The following is a 22,972-nucleotide window of genomic DNA, read 5'->3' on the forward strand; positions in this document are numbered from 1 at the left end:
ATTAGCATCCTCGTCTAGGCCAACATCCCCAGCATTGAAGCACTGACCACACTTGATCAGCTCCGCTGGGCAGGCCACATAGTTCGCATGCCAGATACGAGACTCCCAAAGCAAGCGCTCTACTCGGAACTCGTCCACGGCAAACGAGCTAAAAGCGGGCAGAGGAAACGTTACAAGGACACCCTCAAAGCCTCCCTGATAAAGTGCGACATCCCCACTGACACCTGGGAGTCCTTGGCCATAGACCGCCCTAAGTGGAGGAAGTGCATTTGGGAGGGCGCTGAGCACCTCGAGTATCGTCGCTGAGAGCATGCAGAAATCAAGCACAGGCAGCGGAAGGAGCGTGCAGCAAACCAGGCTCCCCACCCACCCTTTCCCTCAACGACTATCTGTCCCACCTGTGACAGAAACTGTGGTTCTCATATTGGACTGTACAGCCACCTAAGAACTCATGCTAAGAGTGGAAGCAAGTCTTCCTCGATCCCGAGGGACTGCCTATGATGATGATTAACATCTCATCTGAAAGACGGCACCTGCGATAGTGCAGCACTCCCACAGTACTGCGTTGAAGTGTCAGCCTGGATGATGTGCTCAGGTCTCTAGAGTGGAACTTGAACCAACAACCTTCTGACGCAGAGGCCAGAGTTCTGCCACTGAGGCACAGCTGACATACATAAATAGTTGGTAATGCTATAACATTCCAACAGTATTGGTCATGTTATTCTTTCTTCTGTGGTATAAGTTTTGCCTATAGAGTGTACTTCCAGTAAGTATTACACGTTCCTTATTACACTTCATTGCCAGCACTCTAAACGGGGCTACTGCAGATCTGCCTGTCGGTAACAAAAACAGCTTCAGCAATGTCTGCGGATGATCTCATCTCCTTGTTTAAATGTTTATGAACTGCTGGAAATTGAGCGTTAGCGGTTTATGTCTCACTTGATGAGATTACTGTCTGGTTAGAAGTCTCCCTGTTCCTTATTCTTTATTTAAAGTCAGGCTATCTATTGCTAACAGTTATAGGTCTTAAATCCTGTAAATCTTGGGGGAGGGGGTTGTGGAGGTGGAGGGTTTGACTTTAAGCGGTTAATTCCTTTTAAACAATGTAAAACGCCTTATTTCCAAAGGGGATTTCATTGTGAGAATTTCAAGGTACTCCCGAGCGGTATCTTTGTGGAGTTACTGGGTATATTTCTCGCAGGCTCCCTCACCCCCATTGGTGAGCAAACCAGCCGAATGTAACCAGCAGGCAAGGAGGCAAAGGGCAGCTCTTTAAACCCGAAGGCGAGCCTTAGTCTTAGGCAGATTGTAACCCCGGCAGCCAGGCAGACAAACTCAGCGGAATTCCTGTCCTGGGATTGATAAGACAAGTCCCACCCTGAAACCAACGCAAGCCGAGTTTATATTTAGAAGGGGTCCCGAGCTGGGTGAACGGTGTCATTGGTTGGTGGCACCGTCACTCATTCATTTCCCAACTTTACCGTCAAGAGTTAGAGTTGCTTCAAAAACGGAGCCATCAGGCAACGAATCAAGCAGCCGGACTCGAGATGAATTGAGCTGTAAACGCTAAAACAAGGACCGAGGCGACAGCGTTTAAGCGCAGCCTCCCCTCTCGGCTGGTTAATGTTCAACGCCCGCGGATACCATTTGGAAAGAAGAACGTTTTTTTCTTTTAAACGTAACGTTTTATTTAAGTTCAAGGACAAAGGCTCAACGAGATTCGAGAAATGATTATCAAGTGGCCATGAAGTGCTAGGAGACCCTTACCGACAGGACTGAGGAGGCTGGTATCACATATATTCTGCGATCTGCTCTGATTGTCATCTTCTGCTAGCAAGGTAATGGTGATGGTTAGGCGATCTTTTTCATGTTCATTGCTACTTATGCTGCTCACATTGCGAGGACATCTTGAATATATATATATATTATTTAGCTACAGAACATACTTCATTCTTTTATTTACTAAATAGAGGTAAAATTCAGAGAACAGCAAACCATTACATTTTAAGGAAACTTTAAGTTTAAAAAAAAGTTTGAACAGAATGTGATCCATAGGAGCGGGACTTTAAACCGAGTTTACTAGTTTGCTACAAATATTTACATAAACAATTAGGATAAATCTTTAAAGTGTTGCACAGTAACCAGGACCTTACAAAAAAACCTAAGCATTTAGGAAATATTTCCTCCAAAAGTGAGTTCGGTCTCGTGTGTCATGCTGAATAAGTATACTGTCATTTTATTCCTGGCACTTGAGTTTGACTCCAGGCCAGGTTGATGGCAGATGACTGCTTCTCTCTGCTGTCTGTGAGGGTCTCCAACTTTTAAGCGTTGACAACTGTATCTATTTGCCTCAACTAGTGAGTGGGCCAAATATGATTAAAGAAAGCCTTGCATTTATATAGCGCCTTTCACGACCACCGGATGTCTCAAAGCGCTTTACAGGCAATGAAGTTACTTTTGAAGTGTAGTCATTGTTGATTAGATTACTTGTCAGGCAAAATCATGACCGTCACCTTCAACTCCCAGTCTATTTTATACTTCTTGGAATCATCCAACCATGCCATTTCAGCTGTCTTTGTCTCGGTTATTGGCTTATCTCGTCCTATCTCTGCCTTCAACTGTGTGTGTCTTTCTCCTCCTTCACATCTGTCTCTTCCAATGCTATTTCTCTATTTATGCCAATCTCTTTCTCTTTGGCCACAGTGCTGTTAGGGAGGGAGTTCCAGGATTTTGATTCAGCGACGATGAAGAAATGGAGATATATTTCCAAATCAGGATCATATATGACTTGGAGGGGAACTTATAGGTGGTGGAGTTCCTATGTGCCTGCTGCCCTTGTCCTTCTAGGTGGTAGGGGTCGCGGATTTTGGAAGAGTGTCGAAGAAGCCTTGCGAGTTGCTGCAGTGCATCTTGTAGATGGTACACACTGCAGCCACGGTGTGCCAGTGATGGAGGGAGTGAATGTTTAAGGTGGTGGATGGGGTGCCAATCAAGCGGGCTGTTTTGTCCTGGATGGTATCAAGCTTCTTGAGTGTTGTTGGAGCTGCACTGATCCAGGCAAGTGGAGAGTATTCTGTCACACTCCTGATTTGTGCCTTGTAGATGGTGGAAAGGCTTTGGGGAGTCATGTGCCACAGAATACACAACCTTTGACCTGTTCTTGAAGCCACAGTATTTATGTGGCTGGTCCAGTTAAGTTTCTAGTCACTAGTGACCTCCAGGATATTAACGGTAATGCCGTTGAATGTCAAGGGGCGGTGGTTAGACTTTCTTTTGTTGGAGATGGTCATTGCCTGGTACTTGTGTGGCGCGAATGTTACTTGCATTTACCTAGAGCCTTTCACAACCTCAGGGCATCCCAAAGCATTTTACAATTAAGTACTTTTGAAGTCTAGTCGCTGTTGTAATGTAGGGAAAGGTTAGAGACAGCAGTGTCATTCACTGCAGCCAGGGCTTGGTGGGAAGGGCATTGAGAGTCTCCTGGCTTGCTGTGGCCTATTGGGAGAAAGGAAGCTGGCATAATCAGTCTCAAAAGCCCTATGGTCTTTTAGAGGTGTTTTAGGTTGTTGTAAGGTGGGCTAGCTGAGGTCTGACTGCAACCCTCCTGACTAAATACAGCCCAGTCACATTGAGTGAAATGAACACTATAAATGAAATGTCCTCACCTCCAGAAAACCTCGCAGCAGAAACAGTTGGTCTAGAAGGGAATGAAACAGACAAATATAGTGCTGCCGACTCTCTCTCAGCTGGAGTACAATGGGATGACACCTGCCTTCCCCTTCCACCAACGCTGCACTCACCCTCCAATTGGGAGCTGTCTAAAGAATCCATGCACTCCATATCCTATATCTACTTCAAATCCTATGAAATATGAAGTGAGAAGCGATATTTTGGATAAGGTATTAAACCGAGGCCCTATCTGTAAAAGTTCCCATTGTACTTTTCTCAATGCAAATCAGGGAGTTCTAATAGTGTCCTCACCAACAACTGATTTTCAACCACCAAAAAAAACAGATTCAAGGTGCAGCTTTAATTCAGATCCTAGTGAGCATGAGCCCATGGCACAAAAGAGTCAATAACTTTTTGTGAACTATCACTAAATTGGCAATCTTATGAGGCAAGTTCACAAGAATGACTTGTGGGAAAAGGAAATATCACAGTGGGGAAGGAAGCTCCCCTCAGTTAACGAGTCAATGCACATTGTTGAGTATAGAGAGAAGTTGATTCTGTATGTAGGCCATGGTATAACAGAAATAGGAATGCTTAAGAAATGCTACATCTTCCAGTCCTGATAAATTTTCCCCTTTTAAAAAAAAGAGTAAATGAATAATTCTAGAATGAACTCATCATGCAGTATCTGTAAATCCAAACTAGCAAATGGTTAATTTTACTGGTGCCATAATAGCAAGATCTATAAAAGACTAACACATTGGTTGCAGTGAATTTATTAATCTTACAACTTCATACCCTATGCAAATGAAGCTATATGTTGCTTATTCAGCATGTAGAGCCTAGACACCTGAAGGCACAGCCTGCAATGGTGAGGCAAAGGGGGAAGTTACACAAAGTCTGAGTTAGAAAAACAGTAAGTTTGGGGCTTGGGGTTGTAGGGCTGGAGGAGGTTAGAGAGATAGGACAGGGGTTAAGACCATGGAGCGATTTAAAGACAATGGCAAAAGAAATTACATTTGAAGTGTCAGGAGTGCAGGACCCAGTGTAGGTCAGCAAGGGCAGGAGTGATGGGTGAGCGGGACTTAGTGTGGGATAGGATACAGGAAGTGGGGTTTTGGACAAACTGAAGTTTATGGAGGGTGGAAAAAGAGAAGCAGGCATCGACAGTAATCAAGTCTGTTTCAGCTGCAGCGAGGTAAGGATTGTGCCTGGCAATGTCATAGTGGTGGAAGTTTTTGTGATGAAGAGGATATGAGGTCAGAAATCTAATCAGAGTCTAACAGGATGTCGAGCTTTTGAACTGTCTGATTCAGTCTGAGACAGTGCTTGGAAAGGTGGAGTCAGCGCTGTAGGAACTGATGTTTTCATAGGGATCAAAGACGATGGCTTTGGTTTTTCCAATGTTCAGCTGGAGAAAGTTAAACTCATCCAAGACTAAATGTCAGACAAGTAATCAAGAAAGGTGGTGTAGAGGTAAGTCACATGTAAGTCAGAAAGATCTTTAAACAATAGAACTGAAAAATATAAAAATATCCCCTCTGATGACTGTAAGGATCTCAAGTATAATGAGTTTGGGTGGTCTCAATCCAACTTTTTGGTAGTTTTGGGCAGGCTTCGTTCTTAGAGCAGCCGACTTTAAAAGTTTGCCTGCAGTACATCATGGCAGATTTACTGAAGCATGACATTTTGTAATGCATGTCTTAAAAAAGTCTCCTTTTTCCCTTTCCATGGTCATGAGAATCCAGATTAAATGTTAACCTTCTTAGCCTGGGACCCTGAGGCAAATTGTACTGGTGCTGCCACTACTCCAGATAACTCAGAATAGACCACAGATGAAACATGGGACCACCCCCAGTGTATGGCTCAGTATCATATCCGACAGTAACCCACTTAGATTCAGCAGAGTGCATTTAATATTTTTACCTTAGCTTGTAGCTGACAAAATTAATTTGTCCGACCAAACAAGATCAATGATGTGATGACAATGCAATGCTACCAATAGCATCACTGCACTCTTCTCTGTATACAGCTAATTACAAGGCACCATCATGGTGAGACTGTCAATTTGAGGAATCATTCAATAATTTTAAAGTCCCACATGACAAAGCAATGATGCTATTAATAACAAAGTGTATGTGCATGGCATCACGCATCATATTTTCTATGCAAGGAAAGAAAGGAAGGAAATAAATAAAAAGACTTGCATTTATATAGCGCCTTTCAGGACCTAGGACGTCTCAAAGCACTTTACAGCCAATTAAGTACTTTTGAAGTGTAGTCACTGTAAAGTAGGAACCATGGCCGCCAATTTGCGCACATCAAGCTCTCACAAACAACAATAAAATAAATATAATCTGTTTTAGGTGTTGGTTGAGAGATAAACATTGATCAGGATGACCTCTTACACCCACCTGAGAGGGGAAACAGGGCCTCAGTTTAACATCAAATTGTAAATAGAGAAACCCAGGGCAGATTAATGAATGAGAAGATTTTGAATTTCCATCACAGCAGTGACAGAGTAAACTCTAAAAGTAGAAACCATCCGCTTACCCTCATCTCATCTATTTACCTCATAATTGTGTTTACAATACAGTACTACAGTCAGTGATACATCAAAATGATGCTTGTGATACAGGATGGAATCATTTAGTTCATTGGATTATATTGCATAATAATACACTATCTCTTCATTTAGCATAAATAGTTGTTTGCATGCTTCAACACAGCTTCATTTTTAGAAATAAGAAATGCAATCGAGATGCCCGAGTGGTTAATTTCATGATAAATAACCTTGATTTGAAATTAAGTAGTTTACTAAGAATAGGATATGTGCAACTTTCCACAGATGAGGAATTTTAACAAAAATCTTATGTTGTTTTATATCCAAACCAAACCACAAATCTATAAAAATAGATTATTGCATAACTTCTCCCTTGAGATCACTTAAAGTTTGTATATTCTTGTCTTGAGATGATTTTTATACACATATATATTAATATAATGTCTGGGAAGGAGTTGCATAAAGAATGATAGATCCTTGGGAGTGAGTCACTAATTTCTGGGATTGAATTTTACAGAACTCGAGGAATGAATTACATGGAGTGTGATCTGACCTCGGGGGAAGATTATATAAAGAAATAACAATCTCTGGGAATGTGGGAGTGTTGCAAAAGAAATGACAAATCCCTGGAAGTTAGCTACACATCATTTATTAAAGATAATTAATGAAATTGGTGATTGGTTTCTGATTTGTAGAGCTTTCCAGTCTATTATTGGCTGCAGATGATGTGGTGAAGGGAGGGGAGGTGCACGAGAAGCCAGAGTCAGAGAACAGAGTTGGGGCTGGTTGTAGGACTGGAGGAGGTTACAGAGATAAGGTGGACCAAGGCTATGAAGGGATTTAAATACAAGAATGAGAATTTTTAGTTTCAGATGCTGGAGGACAGGGAGACAATTTAGGTCAGCAAGGGCAGTGGTGATGGATGAGCAGGACTTGGTCTGGGATTGGATACCGGCAGCAGAGGTTTGGATGAGCTGAAGTTTTCAGAGGGAGGATGGGAGGCTGGCTCAGAGAGCATTGAAATGGTTGATTCTGGAGATGATGCAAAGCATGGATGAGGGTTTCAGCATGGTGGACTGAGGTAGGTGTGGAGGCAGGCAATGTTACAGAGGCGGAGATAGGTGGTCTTTGGGATGGAGAGGATATAAGATTAGAAGCTCAGATCAGGGTCAAACTAAATGCAGAGATTGCAAAAAAAAAGGTTCAGCCTGAGCCAGTGGCCAGGGATTGGAATGGAATTGGTGGCGAGAGTATGGTGTTTGTGATGGCGTTTGAAAACAATGATCTCGATCTTGCCAATCTTTAACTGGAGAAAACTGTGGCTTATCCAAAACTGGATGAATGTTGGACAAGCAGGCTGACACTATAGAGGCAGTGGAGAGATTGAAAGAGATGGTGGAGAGGTAGAGCTGGACTATCAGTAGCATACATGTGGAACCATCTCTGAGCCATATAGGAGGGTGGGTATCACTACACCCCTGCAGACCATAAGCTTGGTGCAAGATTTGAAGTCCTGGTCTTCAAATACTCTCTTCCTCAGGTGACGGAAGGCTGCGCTGGCACATTGGAGGCAGTGTTGGACCTCGTCATCGATGTCTTCCCTTGCTGATAATAGGCTCCCGAGGTATGGAAAATGGTCCACTTTGTCCAAGGCCGCGCCATGGATTTTGATGGCCGGGGGGCAATGCTGTGCGGCCATATACAGTAGACACCTCAAAGAAGTACCACCAGCGCTGCCTCCGCAAGATCCTGCAAATCCATTGGGAGGATAGACGCGCCAATGTCAGTGTTCTCGCTCAGGCCAACATCCCCAGCATCAAAGCACTGACCACACTCGACCAGCTCCGTTGGGCGGGCCACATTATCCGCATGCCCAACACGAGACTCCCAAAGCAAGCGCTACATGGCAAGCGAGCCCCAGGTGGGCAGAGGAAACGTTTCAAGGACACCCTCAAAGCCTCCTTGATAAAGTGCACCGGCACCAATCCCCACTGGCACCTGGGAATCCCTGGCCCGAGACCGCCCTAAATGGAGGAAGAGCATCCAGGAGAGCATTGACCACCTAGAGTCTCATTGCCAAGAGCATGCAGAAAACAAGCGCAGACAGCGGAAGGAGCATGCGGCAAACCAGACTCCACACCCACCCTTTCCTTCAACCACCACTGTCTGTCCCACCTGTGTCCAGTCCAATACGGGAATTAGTCTTTGTCAATCACCTGAGAACTCACTTTTAGAGTGGAAGCAATTCTTCCTCGATTTCGAGGGACTGCCTACGATGATGATGACATGTGGAACCTGATCCCATGTGGATGATGTCACCAAGTGGCATATTGTAGATGAGGGGTCCAAGGATAGATTCTTGGAGATATGTGTTGGAGGAGGAAGAGAAGCCATTGCTGGATAAGTGAGAGTTTAATCAAGCAAGGGCAGTCCTACTGAGCTGGACACTGGAGGAGAGGCATTAGAGGATGATGGTGTGGTCGACCTAATTAAAGGCTGCAGAGAGGTTGAGGATGGGATAGTGCACCACAGTCACAGTCACGGGGAATGTCGATCGTGTCTTTGGATGGGACCATTTTGGTGCTGTGGTGGGGCAAAACCCTGATTGGAGAGATTCAAACAGGGAGAGATGGCAGAGATTTGGGAGGGAACAATGCATCCAAGGACTTTGGAGCAGTTAGGGTGGTTGAAGATGGGTCAGTAGTTTGCGAGGACAGAGGGGTTGAGGGTGAGAATTTTGAGGAGGGGCTATATATATCTGACTGAAAGTTGAAAAAGAAGCGTGCTGTCAATAATACTCATACACCCATAGTGATGACACGTATATCCATTCTGCCTCAACTTATATAATGAAACTCTGTTAAAGTGAACAAGGAAAATGTGAACATCTAGTTGTGATGCAAAATTCCAGAGTCACAGTTCACTTATATATCTGAATGGAGTAACATTCCTGTTAAACTGTCCTTTGATCAATACTCAGTATTGTTTAACCGCTAAGCAGCAGGATAATGCGACTCACTGATCAATGTACACTGGTGCAGCCAATGATAAAATGCTTAATTTTTGACTGTTCACTGACTCAGGTCGTTAATTAGATCTTTTAAAAGTGTTCATTCCAGTTTGGTTAGAGGGGGGAAAATCACTTTTTCTAAAGGAGTTGACATTGATGAACTAAAGACTCCTACTATCCTTCTATCCATCTTCCGAGTTCCCTCTCTCCGTTCCTGCACCCTCTCCCCCGCACCCCCCCCCCCACCCGTGTCTCCCTCCGCCCCCCCTCCCCCCCACCAGGCTCTCTTTCTTTCCCCCAGTCTCTTTCTCTCTCCACCCCCGCCCCCAGCAATCACTCTTTCCCTCCCTCCCCCGCCCCCCCCCCACCGGCTCCTCACTCTCCCGCCTCCCACACCCACCCCCTCAAACTCACCACCCCTGGCCCCTCACTCTCCCCCCCCGCAAGCTCTCTCTCTTTCCCCTCCTCCCCCGCAAGCTCTCTCTCTCTCTCCCCTCCTCCCCCGGGCTCTGTGTCTCCCCTCCTCCCCCGGGCTCTGTGTCTCCCCTCCTCGCCCGGGCTCTCTCTCTCCCCTCCTCCCCCGGGCTCTGTGTCTCCCCTCCTCCCTTGGGCTCTGTGTCTCCCCTCCTCCCCCGGGCTCTCTCTCTCTCTCTCTCTGCCCCGGGCTCTCTTTCTCTCTCTCTCTCTCCCCCAGGCTCGCTCTCTCTCCCTCCCCTAGGCTCTCTCTCTCCCCTGGGCTCTCTCTCTCTCCCTCCCTCGGGCTCTCTCTCCCCTCCTCCCCTGGGCTCTCTCTCTCTCTCTCTCCCCCGGGCTCTCTCTCCCCTCCTCCCCTGGGCTCTCTCTCCCCTGGGCTCTCTCTCTCTCTCTCTCTCGCCCCTGGGCTCTCTCTCTCTCTCTCTCTCTCTCTCTCTCTCCCCTGGGCTCTCTCTCCCTCCCTCCCTCTCTCTCCCTCCCTCCCCCGGGCTCTCTCTCTCTCTCTCTCTCTCTCTCTCTCCCTCCCCCGGGCTCTCTCTATCTCTCTCCCTCTCCCTCCCCCGGGCGTTCTCTCTCTCTCTCTCTCTCTCTCTCTCCCCCAGGCTCTCTCTCTCTCCCTCCCCTAGGCTCTCTCTCTCCCCTGGGCTCTCTCTCTCTCCCTCCCCCGGGCTCTCTCTCCCCTGGGCTTTCTCTCTCTCTCTCTCCCTCCCCCGGGCTCTCTCCTCCCTGGGCTCTCTCTCTCTCTCCCTCCCTCCCTCCCTCCCCTGGGCGCTCTCTCTCTCTCCCGGGCTCTCTCTCTCTCTCTCTCCCTCCCCCGGGCTCTCTCTCTCTCTCTCTCCCTCCCCTAGGCTCTCTCCCTCTCCCGGGCTCTCTCTCTCTCCCTCCCCTGGGCTCTCTCTCTCTCTCTCTCCCTCCCTCCCCTGGGCTCGCTCTCTCTCCCTCCCCCAGGCTCTCTCTCTCTCCCTCTCCCAGGCTCTCTCTCTCTCCCTCTCGGGCTCTCTCTCTCTCCCGGCTCTCTCTCCCCCGGGCTCTCTTTCTCTCTCTCTCTCTCCCCCGGGCTCGCGGTCTCTCTCCCTCCCCCGGGCTCTCTCTCTCTCTCTCTCTCCTTCCCCTGGGCTCCCCCTCTCTCTCTCTCTCTCTCTCTCTCCCTCCCTCCCCAGGGCTCGCTCTCTCTCTCTCTCTCTCTCTCTCCCCTAGGCTCTCTCTCCCCTCATCCCCCAGGCTCTCTCTCTCCCTCTCCCGGTCTCTCTCTCTCCCTCTCTCCCTCCCCCGGGCTCTCTCTCCCCTCCTCCCCTGGGCTCTCTCTCCCCCGGGCTCTCTCTCTCCCCTCCTCCCCCGGGCGCTCTCGCCCTCTCTCACTCTCCCTCCCTCCCCTGGGCTCTCTATCTCCCCTCCTCCCCCGGGCTCTCTCTCTCTCTCTCTCTCCCTCTCCCTCCCCTAAACTCTCTCCCTCCACCAGGCTCTCTCTCCCCTCCTCCACCGGGCTCACTCTCTCCCCTCCTCCCCCGGGCTCTCTCTCCCCCCTCCTCCCCCGGGCTCTCTCCCCCCTCCTCCCCCGGGCTCTCTCCCCCCTCCTCCCCCGGGCTCTCTCTCCCCCTCCCCCGGGCTCTCTCTCCCCCTCCCTGCCCCTCCCCCAGGCTCTCCCTCTCCCTGCCCCTCCCCCGGGCTCTCTCTCTCCCTCTCCCTCTCCCTCCCCCGGGCTCTCTCTCTCCCTCTCCCTCCCCCGGGCTCTCTCTCTCCCTCTCCCTCCCCCGGGCTCTCTCTCTCCCTCTCCCTCCCCCGGGCTCTCTCTCTCTCTCGCTCTCTCTCCCCTCCTCCCCCGGGCTCTCTCTCCCCTCCTCCCCCCCGGGCTCTCTCTCCCTCCCCCGGGCACTCTCTCTCTCTCTCTTTCTCCCTCCCCTGAGCTCTCTCTCCCCTCCTCTCCCCCGGGCTCTCGCTCCCCTCCTCTCCCGGGCTCTCTCTCGCTCTCTTTCTCCCTCCCCCGGGCTCTCGCTCTCCCCTCCTCTCCCGGGCTCTCTCTCCCCTCCTCCCTCGGGCTCTCTCTCCCTCTCCCTCCCCCGGGCTCTCTCTCTCTCTCCCTCTCCCTCCCCCGGGCTCTCTCTCGCCTCCTCCCCCGGGCTCTCTCTCTCCCTCTCCCTCCCCTGGGCTCTCTCCCCCACCTGCTGCCATTTGGGATTCGCGGATCACGGGAGGCCCGGGGGTCCAGTCGGAGGCTTGGGGCTCGCAGCTCAGCGGGAGGCACAGTCGGTCGCAGCGTCCCACTTATGGTTCGGGGACCCACTTCTCCCACTCCCCCCAGCCTCTCTCTCGCCATCGGACTACTCCGGCTGCCTCCCGCCGCTAGCGGCCCCCTCCTGCCGCCATCTCTCTCCCTCGACATTGGGCCCAGACCCGCCGCTATCGGCTGCCTCCCGCCGCCATTGGGCCAAAGCCGGCCAGGGGGAGAGAGTCGGGGCCTCAGGTCCTACTGCTCGCATCATGCGCATGGAATGATTTGGGCCAGGAGGGGGGCGGGGCTTGTCACCTGTCAGTCAAAAAAGTGCTTGGGCTGATTAAGCAGAGTCACTAAGTTTAAGTTTTGCATCCCTAAATGGTTTAGGATCTCGGTCATGACTACATCAGCCACTGTGCCTGGCTGGAGGATTGCGTCTGGTAGACTATCTTTCAGGGAAGTGGAACAGGCTAAGAGGAGGACTCGTGTTAAGTCTCTCTCTTCTAACTCGGGGTGACTTCTCCTGAAATTTGCCCACCTTCTGTTAATTCCCGGTGGGTCGTCCCCATCATTAATGGGCTCCAACTCGTGGCTACCCGCCCTGGCGTCAGCACCAGATATGGGCCATGAGTCAGCATAGTCACCGGTGATGTGACCATGCACATTACGTCGTAAAGAAGTGGTTACTACAGCTACGGTTCGCCCTCATGTCTCCAAGGTATCCCATTCTTCATCACCCTCCTGGGGATTATACGGACAGCCTTCCTCTTCCCAATCTGTCTCCCACTTGTCTCCTTCTGTTGTCTCTGATATGGCTCCCAATGTTACTGCAGATACAGGGCCTGCTGCTCCTCTAACTTACTTTTTCGCCTCGCTATTTCTAGTTGGCACCTGAAGTGGTCTGCCTCCCTATATGGCTTCTTAATTACTTCCCTTAATGCTCCCCTAGCATCTTCTACCTCTTGCCGGAGCCCCAAGTTTTCCAATTTATATTTTTTAAACTCTAATTTGTTTGCATTCGCTTTACTGTCGGCTGCTGTGACATTTAAATTTGAGAGGCTTTGTTGCTGTAGCAACGAAGCTGCCTGTTCGGCCCCTCTTTCTACTTGCCTAATACTGTGGTTTAATCGATCAAATTCTTGTCTCAAATGCTGTATTTCTCCCTCCTTTAACTGCCCTTTGGTCTTTTAAATCTTGTATCACTTCCCTTAAATTTTGAAGCTCTTTTGCATCCTGTCCCATTAATTCCTCATCACTCTGAGCACAGTAATGTGCGCAGAATGCCAAGAGACCGTTTACCCATTTTGGCCGCAGCTCTCCTTGATTTAATTTCTCCTGGACAAATGCCATGAGCTCCCCAAAGGAGGCATGTTGGCCCTTACGGAAGTACGGCAACTCTTGTATGTCCTTTATGGATACCTTTTCGTATGCTTTCTCCTGATAGACTATCTCTATATCTTTTGATGGCTTTCTATACATGACCGATCCCTTCATCCTGTGTCTTTTGAATTTAACCACTGGTGGGTCCCCACTTAAACAGTTCCAACTACCGAGATGATTGCTCCTTAAGACGCAAATTCTCCTGATCCGTTTAAAAGTTTATAGTTTACACTTCGCAACACAGGTTAGAATCGCAACTCCCAAGATTTCCAATGGTTCAAAAGAATAATCAAAAACTGTCTCGCCAGATCCCGGACGAGCCCCCAATTTTGTAAGATTTCTACATTTCTGGCATTAAATTAACAGCAAGACCGATTCTTTTAAAACAATTTGGAATAGTTTATTAAACACACACACATGCACACCTATCAGCAGTCGTCAGCTATTCTACGGAACTACTTAGTTACAACAGATACAATGATGTTACAATAATGATTTATAAAAAGGTATACTTTACTTCCCTTTGGCAAAGCACTAGCACATGGCATTCATCCATGCTTCTGCTATGGAGGGAGGTTCCTGCATTTGCCGAGTGCTAAGGAGAAGAGAGAGCCAGCAATCTTTGCTTGGATAATTACACCCCTTACAGCCATTGTTTCTCAGAAAGCCTCAGGATTGGGTATTATTTCCAGGGCCATTCCTGATTGGCTTCTCCTCATACATGTGTCTGTCTGGAGGGCCAGAGCCATTCCTTGATTAGGTTAATGGCTTTCCAATTAACATCTTTTCTAGTTTGGTGAGTTTCAAAGCCATGCTGACATGAACTTGGGAAGTCATCCATTTTGTTTCTTTTAATATTGTCATAAAATCTACACTTTTAATATTTATATATACAGAATCAATTTTATCATTACTAAACACTTTTATTCTTACACAAGGACACCTAGATCCCTCTGAACACCAACATTTCCCAATCTCGCACCATTTAAAAAATACTCTGTTTTTCTATTTTTCTTACCAAGGTGGATAACTTCACATTTTTCCACATTATTTTCCCTTTGCCATGTTCTTGCCCATTCTCTTAGCCTGTCTATATCTCCTTGAGGCCTCACAACTTACATTCCCACCTAGCTTTGTATCATCAGCAAACTTGGATATATTACATTTGGTCCCCTCATCCAAATCATTGATATAAATTGTGAATAGCAGGGGCCCAAGCACCGATCGTTGCGGCACCCCACTAGTCACAGCCTGCCAACCTGAAAATGACCCGTTTATTTCTACTATGTTTTCTGTTCATTAACCAATCCTCAATCCATGATAATATATTACCCCCAATCCCATGAGCCCTAATTTTGTTTAATAACCTCGTGTGTGGCACCTTATTGAATGCCTTCTGAAAATGCAAATACACCACATCCACTGGTTTCCCCCTTATCTATTCTACTAGTTACAACCTCAAAAAACTCTTAACAGATTTGTCAAACACGATTTCCCTTTCATAAATCCGTTTTGACTCTGCCGAATCTTATTATTTTCTAACTGCCTTGTTACCACGTCCTTAATAATAGATTCTAGCACTTTCTCTACAACTGATGTCAGGCTACTTGGTCTGTAGTTCCCCATTTTCTCTCTCCCTCCTTTCATAAATAGTGGGGTTACATTAGCTACCTTCCAATCTGTGGGAACCATTCTAAAATCTATGGAATTGTGAAGATGATAACCAATTAATATCACTCACAGATTATCTGGTCATTTTCACATTGCTGTTCGTGGGAGCTACTGTGCACAAATTGGCTGCTATGTTTCCTATATTGCAACAGTGACGACACTTCAAAAAGTACTTCATTGGCAGTAAAGCGATTTGGGACATCCGGTGGTTGTGAAAGGCGCTTTATAAATGCATGTCTTTCTTTTGTCTTTCCCATTACAAACCAATAATGTTCCCATTTTTAATTTATTTTTCCATTTTTAAAAATATAATTTCATATACATTTCTCCTTAGTATTTCTTCTTATTGCATAAAAAGCATCTGTGTTTCCTTTAATTTCCTATTCCTGTGACTCCTGTTAAACAGTGACAGTATTGCTGATGAACTCCTTGTCCTCCACCTGTTTGGCGACGTCTCCAGTACATCAATGTCAGCTCAGTATCACTCCTAACTCTGCAGCAATTATTATTTAAGATTTATTTTTTAAACTTTTCATAATTCTATGAAATAGATCACACTGATACCAACCTCTTCCTAAAGGATTGATTTCTGATCTTTGCTGATCAACGTTTGGCTATGCCAGGCCACTGCAATTATCTTTAGTGCTCTGGGTTAGAAAGGGAAAAATTAACCGGTGACATCTGCTATAAAAAGCACTGAAATAGACATTAAGGTCAGTCTCCATCCGCACAGTCTAAGAGGTGGAGAGTCAAGACTCAATCTCTAATCTCATGCGAAGGAAGGTCAGTCACTTAGACAAGATACCCAAGTACTTCCAATACCCATGGAATTGTGCCCAGCATGAGTCACTGCCTTCATACGAAGAAGGGAAAAATTAAAAAAAAGGCTTGAATATGTGTTGTATTTTTAGGATAGCAATACTATTATCTGAGAATGGTACACTCTTGCCCTCTACTGATCAGGGTAGGTAGCAATGTATACGATGACATTTACTGCAATCTTGCTCCATTGGATATTTTCTAGTTTTGCGAGCTATTTAATGAGAAACACATATAGGAAAGGATTACTTGGTACTAACTCAACTAGCCAATCTTTCACGGCATGATAAATCTTTAGTATAAGTTCCCAAATACACAACAAAAGATCCTGAAAATGTAGCAGTGCACATATCTCATTTCTTTCCTTGCTTGCATGCAAAAATGAGTAGATATCAATATTGTGTGTTGACATTCACATGTCGTGGTTGATACCTAAATGACATATTGCTCACTGGAATCAAGCTTAAAAGGAGAAATTGACCAGGTTGCTATACACAACCCCTACTGGAAGCGCAGGAGTGCAGATTCTGGGTGAGGGTAGGATCATGTTTGACTTTGAAGTTGTCTACAGTTGGATAGCCTGTCAACCATCACTGTCATCACTAGAACATTGCCGCCCTAAATGAGACCCAGCGGGCAAGGGAAGGCCAGCTCAAGGAACAAGGTGGAGGTTACACCTTTTTCTGGAAAGAGAAACCAGAAGAAGAACGCCACCTTCACGGGGTCGGCTTTGCCATCAAAAATGAGCTGGTCGACCACCTCAAAGACTCCCCCTGCGGGGTTAACGAACACCTCATGACTCTTCGACTCAGCCTATCCCGGTACCAATGCGCCACAGTCATCAGTGCGTATGCCCCAACACTCAATGCAACGGATGAGACTAAAGAGGGTTTTTATTCCAACCTCGAAAAATCTCTGTCCCTGTGGAAGACAAACTGATCCTCCTAGGTGACTTCAATGCCAGGGTCAGCAAAGACACAGCCCTCTGGGGAGGTGTGATTGGCAGAGAGGGGGTAGGGAAAGCCAACTCCTGCGGTACCCTACTCCTGACAAAATGTCTAGAACATGAACTTCTCATCACCAACATATTGTTCCGCCAGAGGGACAAATACAAGGCATCGTGGCAACACCCTCGCTCCAAACATTGGCACCTGCTCGACTATGTCATTGTCCGAGCCAGGGATCGCAAGGATGTGCACATCACCCGCGCCATGACAGGAGCTGACGACTGCTGGACGGACCACCGCATAATCCGATGCGTCATTGACATCAACATAGCCCCAAAGCAGTGGGGGCAGCAGAAGCTGTGCCGCAAAAAAGTCAATGCCAGGGCACTTAAAGACCCTGCTAAGAGAGCCCGATACAGCCAGCGCCTCACAGCTAGCCTGGTGTGCCTTGATGACCTTGAGATGCAGAATGCCCACAGCGCTTGGTCTGCCCTCCAGGCCTCCATAACCAGTGCCTGTCAAGAGATGGTTAGTCACTCAACCAGAAAACACCAGGATTGGTTTGATGAGAATGATCAGGAGATCCAAGAACTAATAGATCGCAAGCGCAGAGCATTTCTGAGCCTTAAGCAACAACCCAACTCGGGAGCAGCAGAGCAACAGGCGGCTCAAGGCTGAGGTCCAACAAAAAACCCGGAACCTAAAGAACAGGTGCTGGATGGAGAAAGCACAGGAGATACAACAACTGGCCAACAGCCACAATATGCGAGGATTCTTCATCGCAGTCAAGGCCACCTACGGTCTAAACTCCCAAGGCCCCACACCACTGCTAGCCAAGAACGGGGAAACACTCATCAAGTACACCGAGGCAGTCAGGGCCTGCAGGAAGGAGCACTTCGAAGATTTCCTCAATCAAGACTCTGCCTTTGACTCGAGTGTTTTCGACTCCATCCCGCAGCATGTGACCCGCCACCACCTCAGTGACACCCCAACGCCGCACGAGGTAGGCAAAGCCATAAAACAGCTCAAGGCTACGGGAGTGGATGGAATCCCTGCTGAGGCACTGAAGTATGGCGGAGAGGTGCTGATAGCACGGATACATGATCTCATATCTCTCTCATCTGGAGGGAGGAGAGCATGCCAGGAGATCTCAGAGATGCAGTGATCGTGACTATCTTTAGAAAAGGGGACAAGTCTGATTGTGGCAACTACAGAGGAAGCTCCCTGCTATCAGCCACTGGGAAAGTTATCGCTGGAGTCCTCCTCAACTGTCTTCTCCCTGTGGCCGAGGAGCTCCTCCCAGAGTCACAGTGCGGATATCGTCCCCTAGGGGGACAACAAACATGATCTTTGCAGTGCGACAGCTGCAGGAAAAATGCAGGGAGCAGCACCAGCCCTTATATATGGCCTTCTTCGACGTTACAAAGGCCTTTGACACTGTCAACCGTGAAGGTCTATGGAGCGTCCTTCATTTCGGATGCCCCCAAACATTCGTCAACATCCTCCGCATGCTCCACGACGTGATCCTTATCAACGGATCCATTACAGACCCAATCCACGTCCAGGATCAAACAGGGCTGCGTCATTGCCCCAACCCTCTTCTCAATCTTCCTCGCTGCCGTGCTCCACCTCACAGTCAACAAGCTCCCCGCTGGAGAGGAACTAAACTACAGAACCAGTGGGAAGCTGTTCAACCTTCGCCACCTCCAGGCCAGGTCCAAGACCACCCCAACCTCTGTCGTCGAGCTACAGTACGCGGATGACACATGTGTTTGCGCACATTCAGAAACTGAACTCCAGGACATAATCAACGTCTTTACTGAGATGTGCGAAAGCATGGGCCTTAAGCTAAACATCCGTAAGACAAAGGTCCTCCACCAGCCTGTCCTCGCCGCACAGCACTGCCCCCCAGTCATCAAGATCCATGGCGCAGCCTTGGACAACGTGGACCATTTCCCATACCTTGGGAGCCTTTTATCAACAAAAGCAGACATTGATGAGGAGATTCAACACCGCCTCCAGTGCGCCAGTGCAGCCTTCGGCCACCTGAGGAAAAGAGTGTTCAAAGACCAGGCCTTCAAATCTACCACCAAGCTCATGGTCTACAGGGCTGTAGTAATACCCGCCCTCCTGTATGGCTCAGAGACATGGACTATGTATAGTAAACATCTCAAGTTGCTGGAGAAATACCACCAACAATGCCTCCGCAACATCAGTGTCCTCATCCAGGCCAACATCCCCAGCATTGAAGCACTGACCACACTTGATCAGCTCCGCTGGGCAGGCCACATTGTCCGCATGCCAGACACGAGACTCCCAAAGCAAACACTCTACTCCGAACTCCTTCATGGCAAACGAGCCAAAGGTGAACAGAGGAAACATTACAAGGACACTCTCAAAGCTTCCTTGATAAAGTGCAACATCTCCACTGACACCTGGAAGTCCCTAGCCAAAGATTGCCTGAAGTGGAGGAAGTGCACCCGGGAGGGCACTGAGCGCCTCGAGTCTCATTGCCGATTGCATGCAGAAAACAAACGCAGGCAGCGGAAAGAAACTGCGGCAAACCTGTCCCACCCACCCCTTACCCTCAACGACTTCTGTCCCACCTGTGGCAGGAACTGTGGCTCTCGTATTGGACTGTTCAGCCACCTAAGGACTCATTCTAAGAGTGGAAACAAGTCTTCCTCGATTCCGAGGGACTGCCTATGATGATGATGAGCCTGCCAACCATCACTGTCAAGGCCTAAACATGAATAACCACTGCTTTGCAAGACATGGGAGGGCGACTGCTGCCAAAGGAACTGAACCCTAGTGATGGAATTAAGGGATTCAGGAAAGGAGGTGAGAAATGGGAGGAGAAAATAAAAAGCAACTGAAGGACTGAAGACAAGATGTTGATTGACCTTACTGTGGGATCAGTGCTGGGGTGAGAACCACACTGATGGATTAAACACAGCAAGATAAATGGAACAGATATGGTGGGATAAACAAGCTGCTGTTACTCAGGTTGGAGGGTTTCTTTGTAGTCTAGCCAACAACAACAACTTGTATTTATATAGCACCTTTAATGTAGTCAAACGTCCCAAGGCACTTCCCAGGAGTATTATGAAATAAAAAGTTTGACACCGAGCCACGTAAGTAGAAATTAGCGCAGGCGACCAAAGCTTGGTCAAAGAGGTAGGTTTTAAGGAGTGTATTGAAGGAGGAAAGAGAGGTAGAGAGGTGAAGAGGTTTAGGCAGGGAGTTCCAGAGCTTGGGGTCTAGGCAACAGAAGGCACGGCCACCAATTGTTGAACGATTATAATCAGGGATGCTCAAGATGGCAGAATTAGAGGCGCGCAGACATCTCGGGGAGTTGTGGGGCTGAAGGATCGATTACAGAGATAGGGAAGGGTGAGGGCATAAAGGGGTTTAAAAACAAGGATGAGAATTTTGAAATCGAGGCATTGCTTATCTGGAAACAATGTAGGTCAGCGAGCAAGGGGTGATGGGTGAGCGGGACTTGATACGGACAGCCGAGTTTTGAATCACCTCTAGTTTACGTAGGGTGGAATGTGGGAGGCCAGTCAGGAATGCATTGGAATAGTCAAGCCTGGAGGTAACAAAGGCATGGATGAGGGTTTCAGCAGCCGATGAGCTGAGGCAAGGGTAGAGACAGGCGATGTTACGGAGGTGGAAATAGGCAGTCTTAGTTATGCAACGCTATACAGTAACTCAACTCCAAGCTGCTCAATGATTTTTCAGTCCTAGGATGATTACCCAGTTAATGCTTCCTTTATTCCCCGTCCATTTTCTCGGGAAGGCCTAGACTCATGCTGGGATACAGTTCCGCAGATATGAACTGCTGTCTAGGAGCTTGCCCAGGAGGCCATTATTAATTTGTGAGCCTGAACAGTGCTATTCACTCTTCAGTGCTATTCGATCTATTCATCAAAGCACTGGAGCAGTACCACCATCGCTGTCTCCATACGATCCTGCAAATCCATTGGCAGGATAGGCGCACCAACGTTAGTGTTCTCACCCAGGCCAACATCCCCAGCACTGAAGCATTGACAACACTCGATCAGCTCCGATGGACGGGCCACATCGTCCGCATGCCCGATACGAGTCTGCCAAAACAAGTGCTCTACTCAGAGCTCCGACACAGCAAGCGAGCCCCAGGTGGGCAGAGGAAACGCTTCAAGGACACCCTCAAGGCCTCCTTGAAGAAGTGCAACATCCCCACCGACACCTGGGAATCCCTGGCGCAAGATCACTCAAAGTGGAAGAGAATAATCCGGGAAGGCGCCGAACACCTCGAGTCTCTTCGCCAGGAGCAAGGGGAGACCAAGCGCAAATGGCGGAAGGAGCACATGGGAACCAAGCACGTCAATCAACTGGCCCTTCAACCAACATCCTTTCAAACACCGTCTGCAACCTGTGACAGAGACTGTAGTTCCCGCATCGGACTTATCAGTCACCCGAGAACTCATTTTTAATGTGGAAGCAAGTCATCCTCGACTCCGAGGGACTGCCTAAGAGAGAGATTCACCTCTTGGGTTGGCATTCTAGCCGAGCTTGGTGCTATCCCAGTTGATGTCCACACTTATCCATGCTGTAACAGGTGTCACCAAATACTGATCAGCAGAAGGAAATGTGGTTGATTTGTTTTCCTTCCTTTGACCAAGGATGCTGAGGTCAACTGTAGTACCCCTGCTGCCCTCCCAATTTAGATCAGCTAACTCAGAACAAATCAAGAATCATAGCTTTAATTTTACACAGACAGTTCACTTACTGACCGAGCCATTAGGGGAGCAGCAGCCAGTTTTTAAGAAGGCCACCACTTTAATGTTTCTTGCAATAGACTTTCTCATATTTAAATATAGAGGAGGCTGCAATTTTGTGTTTGGTGACAGGCTGACATCACCTGTGGCATTTGCCTCTTAGATTTGTTGCCTTTTTTTTCTTCTCAGTTTTAATAAGAAAATAGCTCAATTGGGAAAACAGGTGGGCTGCAATAGGTCGTGCATCTGCTACAATGCGTATTTGGCAGTACATCCAACACTGCAGCATGGCTGCATGCATTTTCAAAACAGAATGCTCCATGGCTGTTCCAGGATATGAACTTGATTGAAAACTTCCTCATTAAACAAAGTCACCTTTAATTGCTACGAAACAAATTCACGTTAATCTATATTTTAAAAAGGAGAAGATTCAGTTGATTTCCTTGTCATTTAGTGGATGTTTGGTGTAGTAAATGACACACTGAAGGTTTTTTTTAAAAGGAGGCCCCATTGTCTAGATGTTGACATTCCCAAGGACATAAACTGAAAACTTTCCTTCCTGGCTATTGTCTTAAAGAAAGGCTGTAAACAGCATGAGCTGCTGTGAAGGAAGTCAATCCAGCACCACAAAGAGACTGTTTCCCACTATCCCATTGCCAGAAAGCTATGAAAAGAATTGAATGACTTACAAAGGATATGTGTGAAGGAAGCTCCATTATTGTGCACCTACCATCTCCCATCCCCTACCAACTTCCCGGTCTCACATTCAATCTGCAGTATTGTTCAGGTGTCATTTCTGATTCCAGATATTATTTGTGTTTAGCTTTTATTTCGCTTAGGGTTATTTCCACTTAGATGCCCCCTTCCATTTCCTATTCAGCTGTTATAGTGCAATTCCTCCTCCAGCCAGGAGAATGTATAAACTGGCTTTCAACATATAAGCCAGTAGGAGGTGCACTTTTTTGAAGTAAAACAACATTACTATTCTTACATCAATGACAAACAATATCATTTAATGAAACACTTTAAAATGAGTTTTAACTTTTCTCCCATATTTGATTTATTCTGGCAAGGCCCTGAGTTCTTCTGTGCTCATATTTATATGCATTTTCAGAAGGAATGCCATAAAGATTCCAGTTGTGACTCATAGGTGCAAGAAATTTTTTCGCATTTATTAACATTACATTGTGTCATTGCCAAGTGAATATATAAGATTATAAGAAGACAGAGACGTACCTCACCTTCTAACTCCAGAGAGAGAAGTACCCCACCTTCTAACTCCAGATGGGGACATACTCCACCTTCTAATTCCAGATGGGGACATACCCGACCTTCTAACTCCCAGTTTCACCAGCTGGAGATGCAGAGTTTCAGCAACAGATGCTTGATTCTTCGCAATCCAACCACGATAGACACTGAATGTAAAAATAAAATGGGGAAGGTGGCTCAATCGTGGCTAACAAG

The 22,972-nt window shown here is 47.5% G+C and overlaps 1 protein-coding gene across 1 annotated transcript in view; it reads left to right on the plus strand.

Annotated features, from left to right (window-relative positions):
• The first annotated feature begins 1,212 nt into the window (after nucleotides 1-1,212).
• Nucleotides 1,213-22,972, plus strand: part of LOC139265605 (gap junction alpha-3 protein-like) — a 52,708-nt gene continuing 30,948 nt past the window's right edge. The window contains exon 1 of the mRNA XM_070882728.1: nucleotides 1,213-1,838. The gene's annotated coding sequence lies outside the window, so the exon portion shown is untranslated. The remainder of the gene's footprint in view (nucleotides 1,839-22,972) is intronic.

Source organism: Pristiophorus japonicus, chromosome 6 (genome assembly GCF_044704955.1).
Source record: "Pristiophorus japonicus isolate sPriJap1 chromosome 6, sPriJap1.hap1, whole genome shotgun sequence".
In the NCBI taxonomy this organism is placed as follows: domain Eukaryota; kingdom Metazoa; phylum Chordata; class Chondrichthyes; family Pristiophoridae; genus Pristiophorus; species Pristiophorus japonicus.